The sequence below is a fragment of the Mustela nigripes genome, chromosome 3, assembly GCF_022355385.1.
Source record: "Mustela nigripes isolate SB6536 chromosome 3, MUSNIG.SB6536, whole genome shotgun sequence".
In the NCBI taxonomy this organism is placed as follows: Eukaryota; Metazoa; Chordata; class Mammalia; order Carnivora; family Mustelidae; genus Mustela; species Mustela nigripes.
In genome coordinates, this window is record NC_081559.1 from 189342890 (window position 1) to 189362843 (window position 19954).

The 19954-nt window shown below is 52.8% G+C and overlaps 1 protein-coding gene across 3 annotated transcripts in view; it reads right to left on the reverse strand.

The window, feature by feature from the left end:
- The window catches only part of ST3GAL1 (ST3 beta-galactoside alpha-2,3-sialyltransferase 1), an 89311-nt gene that overhangs the window by 55046 nt on the left and 14311 nt on the right, over positions 1-19954 (reverse strand). For 2 of the 3 annotated variants that reach the window (XM_059395203.1, XM_059395205.1), the window contains exon 2: positions 16129-16282. The gene's annotated coding sequence lies outside the window, so the exon portion shown is untranslated. The remainder of the gene's footprint in view (positions 1-16128; positions 16283-19954) is intronic. The other variant, XM_059395206.1, reaches the window with a different exon arrangement.

Consider the following 19954-nt stretch of genomic DNA (forward strand, 5'->3'; position numbering starts at 1 on the left):
GCTTGCAGCCAGATGAGCTCCAGAGCGGAGGACCCCCTCCTGGCTTCACACGTGCCAACTTGCCCCAGTCCCGGAGAGATGCCGGAAACCCTCGCCCCCTGCGGTTCCCTCTCCCGTCATCCACTTCGTAGCCAGCACCCAGGGGATGTGCCCCTGTACATTGTTCTAGATCAGGAGGAAGACAGCCTCGAGGAAGAACTTTAAGGTCCCCCACATCCAGAGCCAGCCAATTTGTGTGGAGTTCTCACTAAAAGGGTCTGTCTTATCATAGTGTTTGCTTCAAGCAGTGAATGTCTTCCTTTTTACCCAGCCATTTGTTTCCAGAGAAAAAGGCTTCCATGGAGGGGCCAGGAGCCTCGCTACTGTTGGGCTCCTGAGATAGATTACATGTCGGAGAGAAATGAGAGAAGACTGGGACTTTCGGGCAATTGTAAAACCCTGCCAATTAGAGGGCTCAACCAAAAAAAAAAAAAAAAAAAAAAAAAAAAAAAAAAGGAGCTGCCAGGCTTCCGGGGTGGAGGGAGCTCAACGTGTTTTCCTAGACTTGCAACACCACCCAGCACGAGGTTGGAGGGGGAGCTCCCAAGGAGTCCGTGCGTGAAGTTCTGCAGCCGAGGGCAGTGGACGGGAGGTGCTGTGGTTCCCGGGAGCACTACGGGTGGGAAGGAGTTAGGACGTGGGGACAAGGGACCACATCTCCTGAGAACCCAGGGCGTGGGGATGGCGGGACACTCAGGTACATGGCTGGACTGAATTCTCAGGACCCTTCAAGCAAGCTGGAGCTGGAAGTCCCAGGAGCCAGAAGAGAAAACAGAGGGTCAGAGAGGCAAGCAGACCTGCCCAAGCCCACCTGAGTACTGATTCTTGAACTCAGATCTGGCTAATCCCAGCACACCCATCCATGACCGCTAAGGCTCATGTTTGCTCAGTCACCCCCAGGAGAAGGGGCTGCTTTCTAACAAAGGAGGAGGTGAGGTGTTGTTTTACTCCAGGTGGAGAAAGGGAGTTTGCCTCTATTTATTTATAGGTCAAAAGTCCAAGAAGGGGTTTGAGGGTGTGGATAAAGCACTGGATTGGGAACTGAATCACCCAGGTTTAAATCTTGCCTCTACAATGAGGGGTGTGTGGGGGGGTGCTCAGCCATTTAAGTGTCTGCCTTCCGCTGAGGTCACACTCTCAGGGTCCTGGTATCGAGTCCCAGGTTGGGCTCCCTGCTCAGCGGAGGGTCTGCTTCTCTTTCTTCCCCTGCTCATGCTCTCTCTCCCTCTCCAATAAATAGATAAAACCTTAAAAAATAAAAAAATCTTGCCTCTCCTATGAATGTTGTGTGATCTTGGGGAGATGACTTCAGTTCTCTGTGCAATGGTATCCTCAGCTGGGAAGAGGGGGCTGGGGTGGTAGCTTGTTTGATCCATGTGCTTCCCTCCAGCTCTGGATCAGACTGCCACATGTCAGCTCAGCATGGGGGTTAGGAGCAAAGCCTCCAGCGCAGGATTGCTAGGTTCGAGTCTCAATGCGGTCCTGCATTCCATGAACTCAGGCATGTCTGTTTTCTGTGACTCATGCTGCCCTGCATAAAATGAGGATAATGATACCAGGGCATAGGCTCCTATGACAATTAAGTGCAAATAATGTGTGTGGAGCACGTTGGGGGGTGCTCTGCCTCAGTGGATATCAAGACTCAAGCCATAGCCATGCAGAGCGCAGGACAACCTCACTGCGAGAAGGAAACAGCTTTCCTGCTTGGGGCAGGGGTAGTCTCGCTCCTCAGTGCCTTCTTTCTGGAGGACTAACGGCAGCCAGGAAGCTCCACATGCCCCAACCTCCACCCCAGCTCACACACACGTCAATCCCGGTGGGCCCTGGTCATGATTGGGTGCTTAGAAATCTGTGGGGTTGCCCACTGGCTTCCAGAAGGGAGGCATTCGCAGGATGTCAGCGTCTAGAGGGCTGTGCCGAATCCTCCCATAGGACCCTAGAGGGGACGGTGCCCACCCCCACCCTGAGCTCATTAAACTCATTCCAGAAAGGTCCATCTGGAGGAGGGGATGGTGTCTATTATCTCCGGGGTGGAAGAGGGTGGTGCTCAGCTTAGATGCTTAGAGGGAAGGCACGGGTCTAGTCCAGAAGACCAGGCTCAGCAGCTGTGGAAAGGTCATCCCTGCGCTCACTGACCCATCCCCTGGCTCACTGTGCTGGGCTCCAGGCTAGTCACGAGGGCGCAGAGCTGAATGTAGCACAATGGGACCCCCCAAGAGCCGCTGTCCTGCGAGGGGCCGTGGGAATCAGTAGACAGTGCGTACATGTGCTAACCCAGCTCTTTCCCTCTACAGCCTAGGAGGAGTCGAGACCAAGGGTCAGTAAACAACAGCCCACGGGTCAAAGCTGGCCTGCCTCTAGTTTTTGTAAACGAAGTTCTGCAGGAACACACCTGCGCCCGTCACTGAAGCACAGCCCGTGGCTGTTTTCGCTCCACGATGGCAGAGACCAACAGTCAAACCGAGACCCACAAAACTGATCATATTTACGATCTGGCCCTTTAGAGATCAAGTGGGCTGCCCCTGCAAGCCCGGGGCCACCTGGATCCCTCTGGCACACTCAGTCGTGGTGAGATGAGAATGTCCCACGGGGATAGGGACAAGGGCAGAGGCCAGCATGAAAGCAGATGGGGCACGGGGGACAGTTGCCCAGGGTGGTGGCCCTCCTGCTGAGGTGATAAGGGCTTGGCAGAACTCCCTGCTTGGTGAAGAAATAGGAGTGGGTGTTCTCGGCGGACGGACGGCACGTGTGACGACACACGGAGAGTGAAACACTGAGCTGGTCGTACGTGCAGTGCAGGTGGAGGGGGGCACACGGGGGACACCAAGGCTTCTGGGGCAAATCCGTAGCCATCGGTCCCAATCCGGATGGAACAGAGCAGCCAGTGAAGGACTTCCTAGTTCTCTAGCCTGGTACAGGTGACACGCCTGGAGTTCAGGTCATCTTTTCAGAGGTTCTCCCAGTCCTTGAGCCATAGAATTTAGCATCTAGCAGGGGAATCTGACAGGCAAACACCAGGTCGGATGAGCTGAGTGCCCGGGAAGGGCACAGACAGGACGGGAGCAGGGTTCTGTGGAAGGAGGAGATAGGTCCCTCTGGGAAAAGGCTGAAAAGGGTCCCAGGGGAAAGCCAGCATTTTTGGAGAGCCCTAGGAGCTCACATGTTGGGAACGGGTGCTCCTGAACAAAGAGAAGAGGTCACAAAACTCAGGACCGGTGGACGGTCCCACTTGGCAGGTAGAAAAGTGAGAGACCCAGCTACAGGGAGAAAGGTGGGCAGGCAGGTAACCTTGAAGTTGGAGGCCTACGCAGGATGACACGGGCTCCCAGAGGAGGGATAAGGCCAGTGAGGGGTGCAGGCGTGGTTTCCCAGAGGAGGGAACGTTGTCACTGGAAGGGCTTAGGGAATTAGCCGTAGGATGTCACTACTGTCCATTGAGAGGCACAATGTCACACTTGGGAAATGTCTGTTACCTCAAGGCCAAGGAGGCTACCACGACAGGCCGTCCCCTTGCTCCCTGACCATCTGCTGGCCCCTCACTTCCTCTGTAGGGGTCCCCCTCTGTCTGCTGCTCAGATGCCCCAGGCATGCTCCTGCCCACTTAGGGTGTGGTGACAGCTGTCCCCCAGGTAACACAAGGACAAGGCTGTCACCTCCTCCAAGTCTCCTGAGGGCAGCCAGCCCCAGCCACCCTCCACTGGCCGCTCTAACTCTCACCACTTCTCACCCTCCTATGAATGCCGGACTCCATTTGCTAACTTCGGGGTTAACCAGAAGCCCCCCCCCCCCCAACCCGGAGGTATAATTCACGAGGGATGGCTTGTGAGTTACCGAGGCATTGCCAGCTCTCTGAAGTCCACTGGTGAAAAGAGGCATTCATTCAATACTTGTCAATTGATTTAAGGAATCAGCCGGAGTGGGGAGCCACAGTCCCCACCGGAGCAGCAGGAAGGGGAGCCTGCATTTCAGCGAGACATCTCCCAGATTCCTTCACGCGGGTCCCATGCTAGTGACCGAATCGAAGCCAACCTTTTGTCTTTTTATTTTTTGAACTTCTGTGTCTTTTCAAAGGCTAAGAGGATGCATGTGCCTTTGTAGTGTTCATACCACCGGCTTCCAGACAGAAGTATTTCAGGACAAGGCTCCCAGCCTGAGCGTCATCCCTGACAGACACAGTGCAGCCCGTCCCATGCAGCCAGGGTTTCAGGAAATCCCTGGGCCCAGGCGCTGTGGGCTCCTTCTTTGATATCGGCCCTGCCTAAGGGGCCAGATGTTCTCGCTCTGGTGGCTAAATGAAGACGGTTACGTCACCAGCAAACATAGGAAGGAAAAATGAGGAGCGTAGTCCAAACTCGTCACCCAGCCCTTGATCTGGTTTCCAGGGAAGTGAGGGCGGGGGGGCAGTGTCCTCTCATATGTGTCCCGGGCTTAAGGTCCTGCTCCATGAGGCACTCCCTGCACACAACCCTAGCTGTGTCCAAAGGTTCCCCCACCCGGCAGGAGGACAGATATGCCGGCTTAAGTCATGGCGGTATTGAAAATTCAATTTCGTAGAAATGATGTATAGTGGGTGACTTCTGTGGCAGTAACTTTAAAAAATATTTTATTGGCATTAGAATATGCATAGTATATGTGATAGGAAGTATATATACACACAAATATATGCACATTCACATAGGGTATGTGCATATATGCGCACAAAGAGCACACATCAGCATATGTGCGCACAGACAGTACAAATAGCATTTAATACATGCCTGGCACTGTTCTGAGCGTTGCGCATATCCACTCATTTAATGCCCATAGGAATCTTATGTAGTGGGTTCTATTATCCCATTCCATAGAGGATGGAAATGAGGCAGAGAAAAGTCAAGTCTCTAGTCCAAGGCCACTCAGCTGGTGGCAGGTGGACCTGGGATGTGAGCGTACTTCTCCCTTAGGCAGCCTGTTAGAAAAGCCATCTTCTCAAACACTGCACCTACACTCCTGAAATTGTGTTCCCGGGACCCCCGAGGGTCACTGAGGTCCTTCCAGGGAGTTCATGATGCAAACCAGTTTCATACTACTCCTAAGACATCATTTCCTTTTCCCTGTCTTACGAAGGCACGGGCGAGTGTCCCAGAGGCAAGGGACGAGGGATGTCAGCACCGATCAAAGGCAGAAGCAGACGGGAGACCCTGCCTGTTTTCATTTAAGCCAGACACCAGACAGATCTGTAAAACCAACACGAGTCTTCTCTCTCATGTTCTATTCTGGCACGTAGTCGGCCCTTGTCATCCGTATGTGACCAGGTGATTCACCTATTATTGTTATTTTTCAAAGAAGGCACATATCTGAAAAGCACTTCTCAGGGTTCATGACTAACATGACACATGTTACCAGAGAGAAGCCATGTACAGGAAAGATGTTTGGGGCCATGGATAATGTTTAAGACGGCAAAGGAGTGAGGAACACAAGCAGCTTGAGAACCACAGCAAGCCACCAGGCAACGCGGCTCCACAGCCCAACTGCAGGGTCCTGGGGAGGGTCTGGCAGTTTGGTCAGGACTCCTTCTGCATGGTACAGGAGGTAGAGCACTCCAGGCCCCGACCTGCAAAATGCTCAAAGATTCCCCAGGCACCATGCCAGCCAATATGCCTCTCCCCACTGTGTGTGTGTGTGTGTGTTCACTGATGTTCACGTGTGTGCGTTCACCGGTGCTCACGTGTGTGGTCACCAGTGCTTACGTTGTGGGGAGCTGGGAAGCACAGCTTTGGAAGGCCATCTTCTCTTCCTCATATCCATCCGTTCAAACCACCGAGGAACTAATTAAGAGCCGGGTAGGACCTGGTGCCGCTGCTGTCAATTAATCTGCCGCTCCCGACCATTTTTATTGTGGAGGGATAACTTCCAAGCCACAGCTCTCTGGCTTCCCCCTGGATGCCGGAATGCTGGGGACACCTAAAGTTCCATAGGATGTGGGCATCCTATGCCCCTCAGGGTCCCAGGGCGCTCTGAGTTCCAAGGAAGCCCATGGGATGTACAAACCCTGGAGTTCTGCAAAATTCCTGCAGCCTATAGGATCCAGGAACCAGAGCAAAGGATTTGCAGATATTGCCAACACCCAGAATGTCAGCATCCCGGTTCGTGCTGCAGGAATATAGTCTTCCCCGTGAATTACCAATATCCCAGTTTTACAGATGAGCATGAACTGGGTGTGAACTGGGACTCCAGCTCCAGTCCCACCCGCACACAGCTGAGAGCACCTGCTTCCCCTGTCATGCCGCTCGCTGCTCCCTAGAAGGGGAGGGCTGAGGACCAGCTCCCTCTCCTAACAGAGGCACGTGTCTCTGTCCCAACTTCCTGTCCCATCTGCCGCTCCCGCTCCCAGGCCTGGACTCAGGGCCCCGTTGACAGCAGACCAACTGCCTCGCTAAGGTTAGACCCCGCCTGCTGCTGCCTCCACGCCCTGGCCCCGTCTTCCCCTGAGTCCCAGCAGGGATGGCCTTCCAGTCTGCCTTCCTGCCTTTGTCCCACAACAAAGTCACAGGCAGCCAAAACATTTTCAGGGTAGTTCAAATGAAGGAAAATCCTAATGCATAAAGATGTTCAACAGAGCGCTGTTTATAACGATAATGACACCTATATCATGTGCCTGTATAACAGAGAAATACGTAGTAACGGAAATGGCTAAGTCACTCGGTACCACCACCTGACGGAACAGCACACAGCCGTGACGCGCCAGTCCTTCACATCGCCTCCAGAAGCGCTCCCTGAGAGAGTCCCCAGTCAGGTACTGGGGACGCAAATGGGGAATGACCCGGCCCAACCCTCATGGGGATTTCGGTTGACTGTCCCTCTGCCTGTCTCTGAAGTAACGAGAGCCAATTCCATTCTATTCAACCGACAGAAGACAGAAGCCAATCCGTGGCTCCTGCCCCCAAAGCCTTCCCTCCCTTCTTGTTTTCCGCTAGCCAATCCCCCAACACAGGGGGCATTTGTAGCACCTGGTGGAGGCCATTGAGCAACACAGCGACATGGCCCTGGGATGTTGTCGAATGGCTGGCTTTGATTCCCAGTCACACCTTTCTTCCTTCTCCCCATTATCCAGATCAGAGGGGTGGCTTGCTCTCTCAGCAGGTGCACTTGCTTTACTTAACCTGAGGCAGGCACATGGTCAACAGCTCTTTAAGGAGCCTCCGGGCTGAGCAGTGAGCAGCAAGGGGACAGCAGGTAGTCCCAAAGTGAAAGGACCACGAGCCCCCAGAAATGGGATCCCCCCCCCCCATTTCCAGTTCTTCAGAAGCTGGAGGCAGAAGTCACAAGAGGTGTGGAAGGCTGGTTGATGCTCCGGGGAACTGAAGATGAGAGAAATAGTCCCCAAGGGGGCCCAAGCCTGCACCTAGCCCCGCAGAGCCATCAGCTGGCTGGACAACATGGGTATCAGCCCAGCAGCTGGGGCTGGTCCTGTGTGGCCGCGACAGGCGGTCAGCTGTGCCTGCCTTCATGCATCCGTGTCCTTGCAGATGCAGAGTGGGACCCGGCACAGGCGGATTTTCAGTAAGTCCCCGTGAAGAGTGAGCCCCACTCTTGCTCCCCAAGGAGCTGCCAGTCGAACAAGGAAAACACACACAGGCCCCGCCTGACGGGTCAAGTGTGGTCAAGCCACACACAGGGGTGCTCTGGAGGATCCAGTGGGGAAGCCGGGGAAGGGGGCGCGTCGGGGGAAGGGACTCCCAGAAAAGGTGACACTTGAGTTTTGAAGAGGGATGATTTCAACAGGAAGGTACGAAGAGGAGGGTGTCCGGGTGGAGGGACGAGCTCGTTCCGAGTCCTGGACATGTGAAATGTACTCCATTTAGAATGAATGGCTATTCCTGATAAACACAGGACGATCGAGATCTACACAGGCGTATCTAGAACCCCCGCAGAAGCCACATCCGTACGGACGACCTGTAGCTCCGGTGCCTGACGATTAGTTTTTTCAACTGTGATATAACGAAGTCCCTGACATCAAACTTCTGATTGCCAAAATATTCACTTTGAAGATATCTCTCTCTCTCTCTCTGGCTAGACGGGTGATGGGCATTCAGGAGGGCCTGCTGTGGTGAGCATCGGACATAGTAGGGAATGGTTGAGCCCCTGAATTCTACTCCAGAAACCAATATTGCCCTGTATGGTAACTAAGTAAAATTTACATTATAAATAAATAAATAAATAAATACATAAATAACAAAGACATCTGTCTCCAAGACAAGCATCACCAGCGACACTAGGTAAACAGCAATGCCCCCCCCCCCCCCACAGAAGTCCCCTTTTAGAAAGCCGGGGGGTGGGGGGACAACTCGAAGTGACCCCACTCTTCCCTTCCCAAGGCCTCATTCTTGCTTTTACGTTTTCAGTTCACCAATAAAGAGGAAGCCTGCCAAAGCCCGGCACCCCACCCCTCAACCCCAGGAAAGGCGGGACCCCAGTATCCTCACTGGCTCAGATCTGGGTCCCGAGGGCTCAGCATAAGAAGCCAGGAAGGGGGGTGTTCCTAGGGTGTGTCCCTGGAAGTCGTCCCAGGGCGAAGCCGACCCAGAACAGTATTTGCAACTCAGCGCTGGAGGTCCGGACTGCTCTGTGTCCACAGGGTCCTAAGCACCCTCACGTAAAGCAGCACATCTGACCCGCATAACATCCGGATGAGGATGTCACTACTGCTGTCTTTGGTGCGTTTTGCCCACGAGAAAACACGGATCAAGGCAGGCCCAGCACCTTGCCCGACATGGTACATACAGTGGGCCACAGAAGTGTGATCTGAACTCGGGCCTTTTGCTTACACACTTCATCCTGCTCTTAAAACTCCTCCGTGGCTCGGGGCACCTGGGTGGCTCAGTGGTTAAGCCTCTGCCTTCGGCTCAGGTCATGATCCCAGGGTCCTGGGATCGAGCCCCGCATCGGGCTCTCTGCTCAGCGGGGAGCCTGCTTCCTCCTCTCTCTCTGCCTGCCTCTCTGCCTACTTGTGGTCTCTGTCTGTCAAATAAATAAATAAAATCTTTAAAAAAAAAAAAAAAAAAAAACTCCTCCGTGGCTCGCAGGAGAGTGGTGTTAAGGCCAGGATCCTGGGTGGGCCTTGTCCTGTCCTGCTGTGGCGTTTGAACTCTGTCCCAAGGCCAGGAGAGGCATGGACACTGAAGACAGGAACGACATGACTGGACGCCCTTCGGGAACAAAGTTTATTGGCCAATGTCCAAACGCTTCTCATCCAGACATGACTGGAATAAAAATTAGTCATTTGAGGCCGACTCAGTCTGTGGGCTTGGCTTCCCAAGCACAAAGGAAACTTCCATGCTTCTGGTGGTCTGGTGCCCACCCGCCCTGCCTCTTGGGGCACGAGTGTCACCAAGGCCTCTGGGCCCGGCCACCGTGGTTATTCCGAACGTGCGTTCTCCTGTTGAGGAAAGATCTCCGCCTCAGCCGGACACCTGTCCCAAGCCGGCAGGGAGGCCAGTGTGGCTTGGCTAGGAATAACAACGCGGTGACGTGTCACACTGACTACCGGCCAGGCACCGGGCCTGGCTTTGTGCGCCGCGTCTCACCCTGACAGGCCCTCACGGGAGACAGTCTCCCTTATGGCTGGGAATCTGGGAGGCAGAGCTAGAGAGACACAGACGGAGGAACCCCCAGACCCACCTCAGGCAAGACCTATTATGATGAACCCTCAGAGCCTGTAGATCCCGGGGGGTCCCCCACCCCTGCTGGGTGGGACTGGCCCCATCTTACCAGGGGAACGAGGCTCAGCAGGTTAGGGACTGCACCGATGCTTGCTGCTTCCCCGCTTCCAGCTGGGTTGTCAGCCAGGGCTGGACCTTTGAGTCCCTTAGGGAGGGCATGCACCACTGCCCACTGCCCCGGTCTCAGGTGGGTGCCGGACCTTTCTGGAAGATGCTAATCTCCTGCAACCACGGTGAAGAGCATGTGATTTGACGTCCAGAGCATCCGTGAGTTCCCCACTCTGTTCTATAGATGAGGCAACAGGTACAGGGAGCCTGGGGCTCCGAGGGCACTGGGACCAGTGAGGGACCGAGAAAGGCTGCTGCTGGAAGACATGGGTCTGCAGCCGGGTGGGAGAAGGTGCGAGCAAAGGGAGCAGGCAGAAACCTGCGCTGTCACCAGGTCTCCATTCCTCACCGCTGGCTCTCCTGTGCCGGCTCTCGGACACCGCTTGCAAATGATGTGTGGACAGATGAGCCTGGGGGACTGTCTGGGACTGGCGAGGGGGGGGGGGGCTCAAACACTGTGACCACGCAGTTGCCATCTCCTCTGGTTTCTTTGTGTCCACCTCCACCTGCTAGTGAGCCCAGGTAAAGCTCGTACAGAGCAGTCCTGGGTTGTCCCGTGCTGGCGATGTCCTTTGGCCCTTCTGACCTTGGCCACTCGGGCTGTCTCCGACTCACTGCTCTGAAAGAATCAGGCAGCAAGGATCACGGACAGGCAGTATGGCCAGGGGCCTGGGTGCCAGAGGCAGACCATGCGCCTGGAGAGCTCGGCTCCTCTGCTTACTGATGGCTGAGCAATCTGTGGCTGAGTTACTTAACCTCTCTGTGCCTCCACCGGCGACAACGAAACAAGGAGCATGACAGCAGTCGACTCCCAGGGTGGCTGGGCTGGAGGGGAGGGGGGATGGGCTAAATGTGTTGATGCTTGGGGCTCTAAGAAGAGCACGTGGCCCACAGGCAGACCTTTGTAATTGTTGGCGAATGCTCTGCCAGCACCTGCACTCCCGAAGTTTGTGTGATTGCTCAGAACACACTCCCGGGAGTGGGATCACAAGGTAGAACTCTTGTGGAATGGCCAGGAAAGTGCCTTTCAAAGTCCCAGCAGCACTAAGAAGAGCAAAAGTCTTTAGGTCTCATCGGTTAGTCCAAGAACAAGGGCTCAGAGAGCTCGGAGGAACCGGAGGGCAAGTCCACCCTCCTAGAGCCCCAGGATCCCCGCTGCCAGCCTTCCCGCCAAGTCTCCATCCTCAGCCTCCTGCTGTAATGAAGCCCTGGTGCCCAGTCACCCCTGCAACCCTAGGGTCCCCAGGAGAGAAGGCATTCTTCCCGACCCCGCAGGAAGCCTAGCCCAGCCCAGGGAGGCTTAAGTTCCAGCCCTGGGCTGCAAGCCACTTTCCTAGGGCTGGTCTGGTCTGGTCTTTCCTTTTCCTTTTTCCTTTCTTCTTTTCTTTTCCTTTTCTTCCTTCCTTCCTTCCTTTCTTTCTGACTTTATTTATTTGACAGAGAGAGAGCACAAGAAAGGGGAGCAGCAGGCAGAGGGAGAGGGAGAAGCAGGCTCTCCGCTGAGCAGGGAGCCCGACGTGGGGCTTGATCCCAGGACCCCAGGAACATGACCTGAGCCAACGGCAGATCCTCAAGCAACTGAGCCACCCAGGTGCCCCTAGGGCTCATTTTCATTTTAAATCCGTAACTCGTATCATTATTTCTTAAAGAGAACGCCCAAACTGCATTAGCTATAGGCCTCCCTGTAGTTCAGAGGCGCATCTGTGCCTAGCACCAATCTGTTTATTTGTCTGATTCTCCCACTGAATTACCACCGTCTTGAGGACAGAGCTCTTGTCTCACTCGGTTTTATCCTGTCCTCGGCACGGTGCCAGGGACCCAAGAGTGTCTGCTGCCTGAGCAAACGAATGAATGCTTGAGTGGATGAGAAGGCAGGCAGGAACCCCACGGCCCCAACCGAGACCTCTCTGTGAATTCCACTTGCTCCCATGGATTCTCTCCTTCAAACCGCCCGGTGCAGGCTCGCCCTTCTGCACCTGCCAGCCATGCAGCTCCTCGAAGCTGGCTCCCTGGTCTCTCTCCCAGGGCCCCTGTGCCCACAACTGTTGCTCTTTCTTTAAGGTTATCAGCAACAGAAATCCCACCCTGCAGCCCATTTCCATATCTGTGACCTAAGACCGCCTCTTATCCACTGAGTGCCTTGGCCTCCAGTTCGCCTCTGGGCCAGCTGATAACATTTACATTTTTTGGAGGAAATGCTTGAGTTCTGAGGGAGAGAGAGCCCATGTGTGTGACTCCTCAGGCCTGAAAAGATGCACAGGAGCAGACAGGCTTCGCTTTCCAGGGTGAAGCCCCTCGGGGAGGGTAATGAGTCCCCCGTGCGTGATCTGATCAGCAGCCGGGGCTCTCTGTCTTTGCTGCTGTGCTCTCTCCTCTGGGCAGTGTGACGGGATTCCACCCAGGGCTCCTCCGAGTGCCCCTCCAGGACCAGCACGCCACACAGGCTCTCCGTCCCACCCCGCCCCACCCTACTGATGTTTATTTACATCCTGGCTTCCTGTCCATCTCTTCCCCTTGCCCTTCTCTGGCTTTTGGCTAACGCGTGAGCTCCCTGGGGCTCTGTCTGCCCAGGACAGTGCCTGGCACACAGAAAGAGCTCAGAAACAGCTACTGATGCAGGATCAGAAGTAGCATTTATCAAGTTCACCTCCTACAAGTGCTCTGCTGGGAGCCGGGACACAAATGTGTTTCCAGTTAAAGCCTCCGGGCTGTAGCAGCTCAGCCTGGAATGCCCCACAGCAAGAGAGGAAATGCCCTCTCCCCAGAGAGGCCCACTTCTGCTTTTATGCCCGCAACCTGAACCTGATCGAGGGCTTGAAAGCACGGGACCGCAGCCGCCCACCCCTGCCAGGAAAAGGCTCGAGCACACACAGCCCCATGCAGATGCCCGAGAGGCAGCCGGTAAACACCTGCCGGGAGTGACGGACGTGGGCCTCACCAACGCGCCATCTCCTTCCTGCCGCTAGGAGCCTCAGCCGTCTCGGGTCTGTGGGACAAACGCTCCCCGTCACCCTTGGCTTGGGTTTTCCTCTGGGGCACCGGCCTCCCCACAGGCCATCGGCTCTGACGCCAACAGGCCAACGGGCACTCAGGGTACGTTTGCCTCACTGGCTCGTTGTACAACGTTGCAGAAGTTAATTATCTTTTTGGAGTCTTGTTTCCTCATTGGTACTTGGGCTGCTTGAGGAGCAGTAGCAGCAAGGGAAGGGTATGGAATAGGGTCTGACCCGTGGTTTAATAAATGTGGTGCTCGGTGGTATTGGCCATGAGACTGGGCCAACATCATTGAGACAGACGTGGATTTCAAGAATGTTGCGGCTAGCTTCGCCAGTGTGCGCTCACCGTGGTTTTAATATGCATGTGTGCTGCTTTAGAAACGATCTAGACGACGTGCCTCTATAGGCATATTCACACATATATATGATGGGTACACACGTATATGCTGATACATATACACAGGTCTATAAATACAGATATGTATATACGCATAATATATATGCACACACGGAAGCATGCACACACACCCACACTCCCTATTTCCCAGCTCTGTCTGCTCAGAGGGCCCAGGGGGAGGCTATCTCAGCAGCCACGGACATATCCATGACCAGATGGTATTTCTAGACACCATTCTCCACTGAAAGGAGCCAGGCCCCTTGACCATTGGCTGATGCCATCATTAACCAAGGAATAAGGCCAACACTACAGTAATGGGACAGACCAGCCCCGGCCCTCCACTTATGAGGCATGGAGGACACCCCCTGAATTCTGTGGGATGCCGGGCAAAAGCAGGAATGTAAATGGAATCACGAGGGAGCATCAGGCAAGCACCAACCAAGGGACACTCTGAAAAAATGACTGGCTTAACATGTCAAAAACATGAACGTCACGAAATACAAGAGTGAAGAAGTTTTCCAAAAAGGCCGTGTGCCCAGTAGGTTTTCTTTTGCTGGATAGGACCTCACTTGGGGGCCTCTGGTGAAATCAGAAGAAGTTCCGAGGCTCAGATAACAGCCGCGGACCCGTGCTAAGTTTCTGACTTGGTTGTATCACAGTTTTAAGAATCTTTGGGTTTCAGAAAAATTAGAGAGAGGACAGGATAGAACAAATATAGTAAAATGTTAGGACTTAAGGAATCCAAGTGAGGGGTATCCAGGAATTTTTTGGTTCTTCTTGCAACTTATCTGTAAATCTGTAATTATATCAAACTTGAGCAATTGGAAAAAATGTAATTGAAAAACATGCTCTGGGTTCATGTGCTGAGAAAAAGTGACTATAGTGCTTAGCACAATAATCTGAAGCTAGTATAATAACAATTATTATTACCAGAATGGTGTATGTGGCACACAATGAGCTTGAAATGGATGGACGATATCATCGCTGTTAACATCATCGTCACCACCACCTCTGTTGTCCCTGGTGTGCTCGATACTATGTAGCAAAAACAAGTATCTTTTCTAATTGTTACTTCTAATTACTTCATATCTGCTTAAACTCCACTGTTTGAAAGTCTGCTGTGGAAACACCTGTTTCAAGTGACTCCAACACTCACCAGCAATGGTGAAAACTTAAAACCCAACCAAGAGGAGAGAGGCAGGGCCCATTTCCAATCCAGAGGTACAGATACACATCAGTTCAATTCTTTTCCATCATCTGAAACTCTGCTTCGTTCTTGCTAGTTCTGGGGGAACCCGAGGCCAAAAAAAGCCCAGATCCTAAAGACACAACGTGGGGCCTTTGCCTATAGTCCTCCTGGCCACCTAGAGTTTCTTTTCTGACCTGTCCATAAGCACCGTGCAGCTCAGTGACTGGCCCTCTTCTTCAGCACTGCACATTCCCTTATTCAGCAAGTAAAATCTTCGATTATGCTTCCAGTCCTGACCCACCCAAGATGGCGGGACTATTGCCAAGTCCAAGCTTCTCCCCATGAGTCTGCTGTATAGAACTGGCTGTACTCAGCCAGATTCTGAGGTGGGATAAGTTCCCAATCGTCATGATTCTGTTTAACACATTCTTTGAGAGTAAATCCATGGTGTCTCACTGTCATCTTTTGTCTCTAGCATTCCTCCTTCTTCTAAGACTCACAGGCCCTGTATCTTTAGCTCACTTTCTTCCTCTCACTGTTTCTTCTCTCTCTTGCTCCATCTTCAGCCGATGGGGAACACTATGGCCATTGCTTCATTCCCTTTACAGGAGACCCAATACTGTGTCTGATCTTCCTGTGACCATGGGAAGGCTCATATTTGTATCAAGGTACCTGCATAGGTAAAACTGATAAATCTCAAGGTCCAAGTGGCTTAGTTTTTACACAGACTCACATACAGTGGCCATAAGTTGGCTGGCCAAAGAAATTCTAGAAGTAATTCCATTTTTATGGATAGGTAAGCAGATAAATAAATAGATGTACTCACCAATAATCCTATAGAACAGTCATACATACACATAGATGGACCAACCCTCCTTTTTCTACAATGGCCGCAATTATATCCAAGCTGAGTCAGACACTCAGAGCAAAGAGAGACACCCCAGGATGACCATAGTTTTCCCAAGACAGCTTTCCAAAGCTGATGGAAACATTCTCAATGTACACTGTTCAAAAGGGAGCCACCAGTCACATACGGTTATTGAGCACTTGAAATACGGTGAGTGTGACTGAGGGCTGCATTTCTCCTTGTGACTAATTTCAATGAATTAAAATTTAAATAGCCACACATAGAGTGGCCTCATGTGGACAGCTTAGCTCTAGATCAGGAGCAGGCACACTCTTCCCATGAAGGACCAGACCGTGAGTATTTTCGGCTTTCAGGGCACACAACCCTCTGTCACCACTGCCGTTGTGATGTGACACATATCTGAAGAGAGGAGTGTGGCTGGGTACCAATAAAACTTTATTTATAAAAAAAATGACTGGGCCACTTTTGTCCTATGGGTCAGAGTTGTTTACTGACAGTCACTACAGTACGGTGTCATTTCAGACTTCTCTGGGATGGCAGGCACTGGTCACAAGAGGCTGTTTCTAATCCAGGTTTTACTTACTTGTTTAATGAGAACACAGAAGGCCTTCCTCTTAAGAAAATGAGGCTGTTTGATATGCTAATGACCCTGCATTTTTCCTGAGTAGAAAGTGTCCCCTCTTAATGGCATATCCCTGGGAAAGAAGGCCAAATTACAAAGATACCAAGATACGAGGGAACACCTCTCCCCGCCTACTCAAAGTTAATCTATGGAAGAAACCAGAAAAGACAACACATCTCACTCATGCTGGAGGGAGAGGGTGGTCCTTTACCTCAGGAGGCTGAGGGACTGTCCATCTCTGGCACTCAGAGGAAACCGTCCTGGTCACAAAGCTCAAAGTGTTTGCTCACCACAGCTCCTGGCGATGATTATGACTTCTATTGGCATTTCCGGGTCAGAAAAGTTGATCCTGAAAGTGGTCCCAGCTGGAAGGGAAGAGGAGAAAAGTTCAAGTCAGTTTTGACATTTAGTTCATCCACTGCCTTTTGATGATTTTATTTACTTATTTGAGAGAGAAAGAGAGAACGAGAAGGGGAGGGTCAGAGGGAGAAGCAGGCTCCCTGCTGAGCAGAGAGCCCAATGCGGGACTCGATCCCAGGACTCCAGGATCATGACCTGCGTCGAAGGCAGTTGCTTAACCCGCTGAGCCACCCAGGCGCCCCATCCACTGCATTTTGAAGATGACGAAAGACAATTCGAAGGCATTCGCCCATCACTCCACTCACTCACCCAGTGATTTACACGTCAAGGTTTTTTTTTTTTTTTTTTTTTTCAATAAACACCTATCCTGTTCCATGCATGCAGCCAAGTACCAGAGACAGAAAGATGAGGAGACCATAGTTCAGACCCTCAAGAAGCTCAGCCTCGTGGAGAAAACAGACAGATAAACGAATAACTCAGGGCAATGTGACACGAGGATGGGAGTGATATTTGGGAGAGCTAAAGGAGGAATGACCAAGCCAGTAGGAGAAGAGCACGTGGGTTTTTAGTTGTTCTTCGCTCAAGGGAAATGCTGTGTGGCAAAAAGAAAAGGTTTGGAGAAAGTGTCTCTGAGGGGCGTCCGGGTGGCTCAGTCTGTTAAGCATCTGCCTTTGGCTCAGGTCATGATTCCGGGGTCCTGAGATCAAGTCCCACATCATGGCCCCTGCCCCATGGGAAGCCTGCTTCTCCCTCTGCCTCTGCCTCCCCCCTCTCTCTGTATCTCATGAATAAATAAATAAAATATTTTTTTAAAAAAAGAAAATATCTCTGAGGAAGAGGATAGGGGAAAATGTAACTAGTGAACATGTGAGATCAGGGCTAGGAAGCACAACCAGGCCGAGGCCGGGTGGGAGAAGGCTCTGGAAGGCCCCACCTGAAGCGTAAAAACAGAGACCCCCAGTTGAGCTCTTAACTACGTCCCACACACTGAGGGATATACTGACGCACGTTTCCTCACAAAATCCCTGAGGTGGTCTCAATGACTAGTCCCGCTTTATGGAGGAGCCACCCGGGGCCTGGACGCGTTCTGTCCAGCTCCGCAGTCCTCATCTTAGCCCCTGGGGCAGGTGCAGACAGTAACGGCCCCCACCAGCTTGGGCCACCTCAGCAACATGGCTTTGCTCTGCCTCCCCACAGGGATTGAGGTCCACTTCTCCACCCTCTGAATCTGAACTTGGCCACATAACCTGCTTTGGCCAGTGGGTCAATAACAAAAGACACAAATAAAAGCTTCGACAATGCTTAGGCACAGAATATCCTCCTTCCTCGAGCCTGGAATCTTCTGCAGCCGCATCACCGCAGCTAAGCTGGTCCCCAGGAGGCACGGGCCACACCCCTGAGCCCCAGCCATGCTTCCCAGACATAAGAAGTGTCCGATCAACCCAGAGAATCAGGAGAAATAATGAACGCTTGTTATTGAAGGCACTAAGGCCCGGAGCTACCTGTTATGCAGTGAAAGCTCACTGATATCACCGCCAAGGAATCCTTACATGGCCAACAATGGTGATAAAACACAATAAACTTGCAACCTAGAAAGATCTGCCAGGAGCTGATGATAGCCCTGAGATGTGGAGAGCCAGGACCGAGGCAGGGTGGCTGTGGATGGCGGAGAGATGGAAGATTCAAGAGCTATTTTATTGTATTTAAATATTTTACTTATTTATTTGAGAGAGAGAGACAGAGAGAGCAGAAGCAGGGGGAGCAGCAGGCAGAGGGAGAAGCAGGCTCCCCACTGAGCAGGGAGCCTGGTGCTGGACTCGATCCCAGGACCCTGGATCATGACCTGAGCTGACGGCAGACGCTTCACTGACTGAGCCACCCAGGCGTCCCTCAAGAGCTATTTTAGATATAAAATCAACAGGATTTAGTTACAGACTGACCCAAGATTTGTCTAAGGTGCCTGTTGTCGACAATAAATAGATTCTATTTGGAGCTCGCCGGCAGGTGGGGTGCAGGATGTTTCCACAGGAGACACACAACGTGACCTGAGCTGGAGAAGTCAGGGCTCAGTGTCACGGCAAAGGCAAGCTCCCGAATGAAACTTTCTTTTCAGTCCCTGACATCTGAAAGAAGAATTAAGGTGGAGTGCTCACTGCCCCAGCCTCGGACCTGCCGTCACCTCCTCTGAGGCCAGCGTCTGCTCGTAGCAGCCCGCGGAGGGACCCTTGTAAGCTGTAACCCAGACCTTCCTCCCTCCCCTCCCCAGCTCACACTGTCCCCTTTCCCTGTGCACTGCCTCCTCACGCATTAGATTTCACTAGTGATGGCCCTTCCCAGGGACATCGTCACGGACTGCCCAGATGAGGCCAGGCAGCGTCACTACCCAGGATTCCTTGCACTCCCAGAGAGCAGGTGTCACCGGCCTGATAGCCACCTGGGAGCACAAGGGTGCCTGTCCCACACCGCATGCTGCCACCACACTGCCTGCCGCGCACCGCCGGCCACGTGGGAGAAAGTCAGTTTCTAGCTCCTGAATGAGAGAATGAACAAAACAATCCGTTCACCTATCACTCGTCCCAGATGTTTCCTTCCACCTGCTCCGTTCCACACGCCAAGCCGAGTTACCACCTTCCCTTCAGCTGCCCAAGGCTTCCTGTGTGTCTCTCCGTTCCTTTGCGCTGGGATTCCCAGCCCCGACTGGCACACTGGCAACTAGGGGACTTCCACGAGCTAGAACCATTCCCCAGGTGTCACCCACCCTCCAGGCCCTGGTGCCCTGGCTCCTGACACAAAGCTGGGGTGCTAAATACACAGAAAACATACTTATCTCATATTCCATATCTGCTTAACGATCTACCAAGACCCTCCTTGGCTTTTATGTTTCTTTTTTCTTTTTCTTAAGATTTTATTTATTTATTTGCGAGAGAGAGAGAGAGAGAGAGACAGCACAAGCAGGAAGAAGAGGGAGAAGCAGACTACCTTTTGAGCAGGGAGCCTGATCCCCAGGACCCTGAGACCATGACCTGAGCCAAAGGCCAAAGCTTAACTGACTGAGCCACTCAGATGCCCCTGCCTTTTGCTTTTTAACCTGCACCCTGAAAATTTCTTCTGGAATGTGACACCGCGGCTCTCTTCCCACGCTCTGCTATCCTGCCCTGTCTCCCTGGATCCCACCTGCTTCCCCCCTCTCCCCCTGCCCCTGGGCATTGACCCCTTCCTTTCTATCTGGAGGACTGGCAGCCACCAGGTACTGGTCCAAGCCCCCAGCAGCCAACTGCTGGGCTAAACCAGGAGACTAAGCCGCAGGAAACACGTCCACAAGCTCTACCTACCGCACAGGAGGTGAGGGCCCATAAGCCACTCCTTCGCCCCTAACAGAACGTCACCATCGGCAGCCCCTGCACCATCATGCATGAGAACGTGATAAATCTCCTGAGAGAGGCTGTTCTCCGATTTTGGTTCTTTGGGGAGCAGAGCAGAGGACCGGACCCGAAATTCCTCACCACTTCTACATTGCTTAAGAAATCCCGGCCTTTCCCTCTGCTTGAGAAGCGATCATCTGGAGAATTGTGAACGCAGGGCCCCGCTGAATAATAGTGCTGCCCCTTCAATACAAGGACGTCTCCTCTCAGAGGCCTGTGGCCACATATTATCTTGAAACAGGGTGCCCCGCGGCT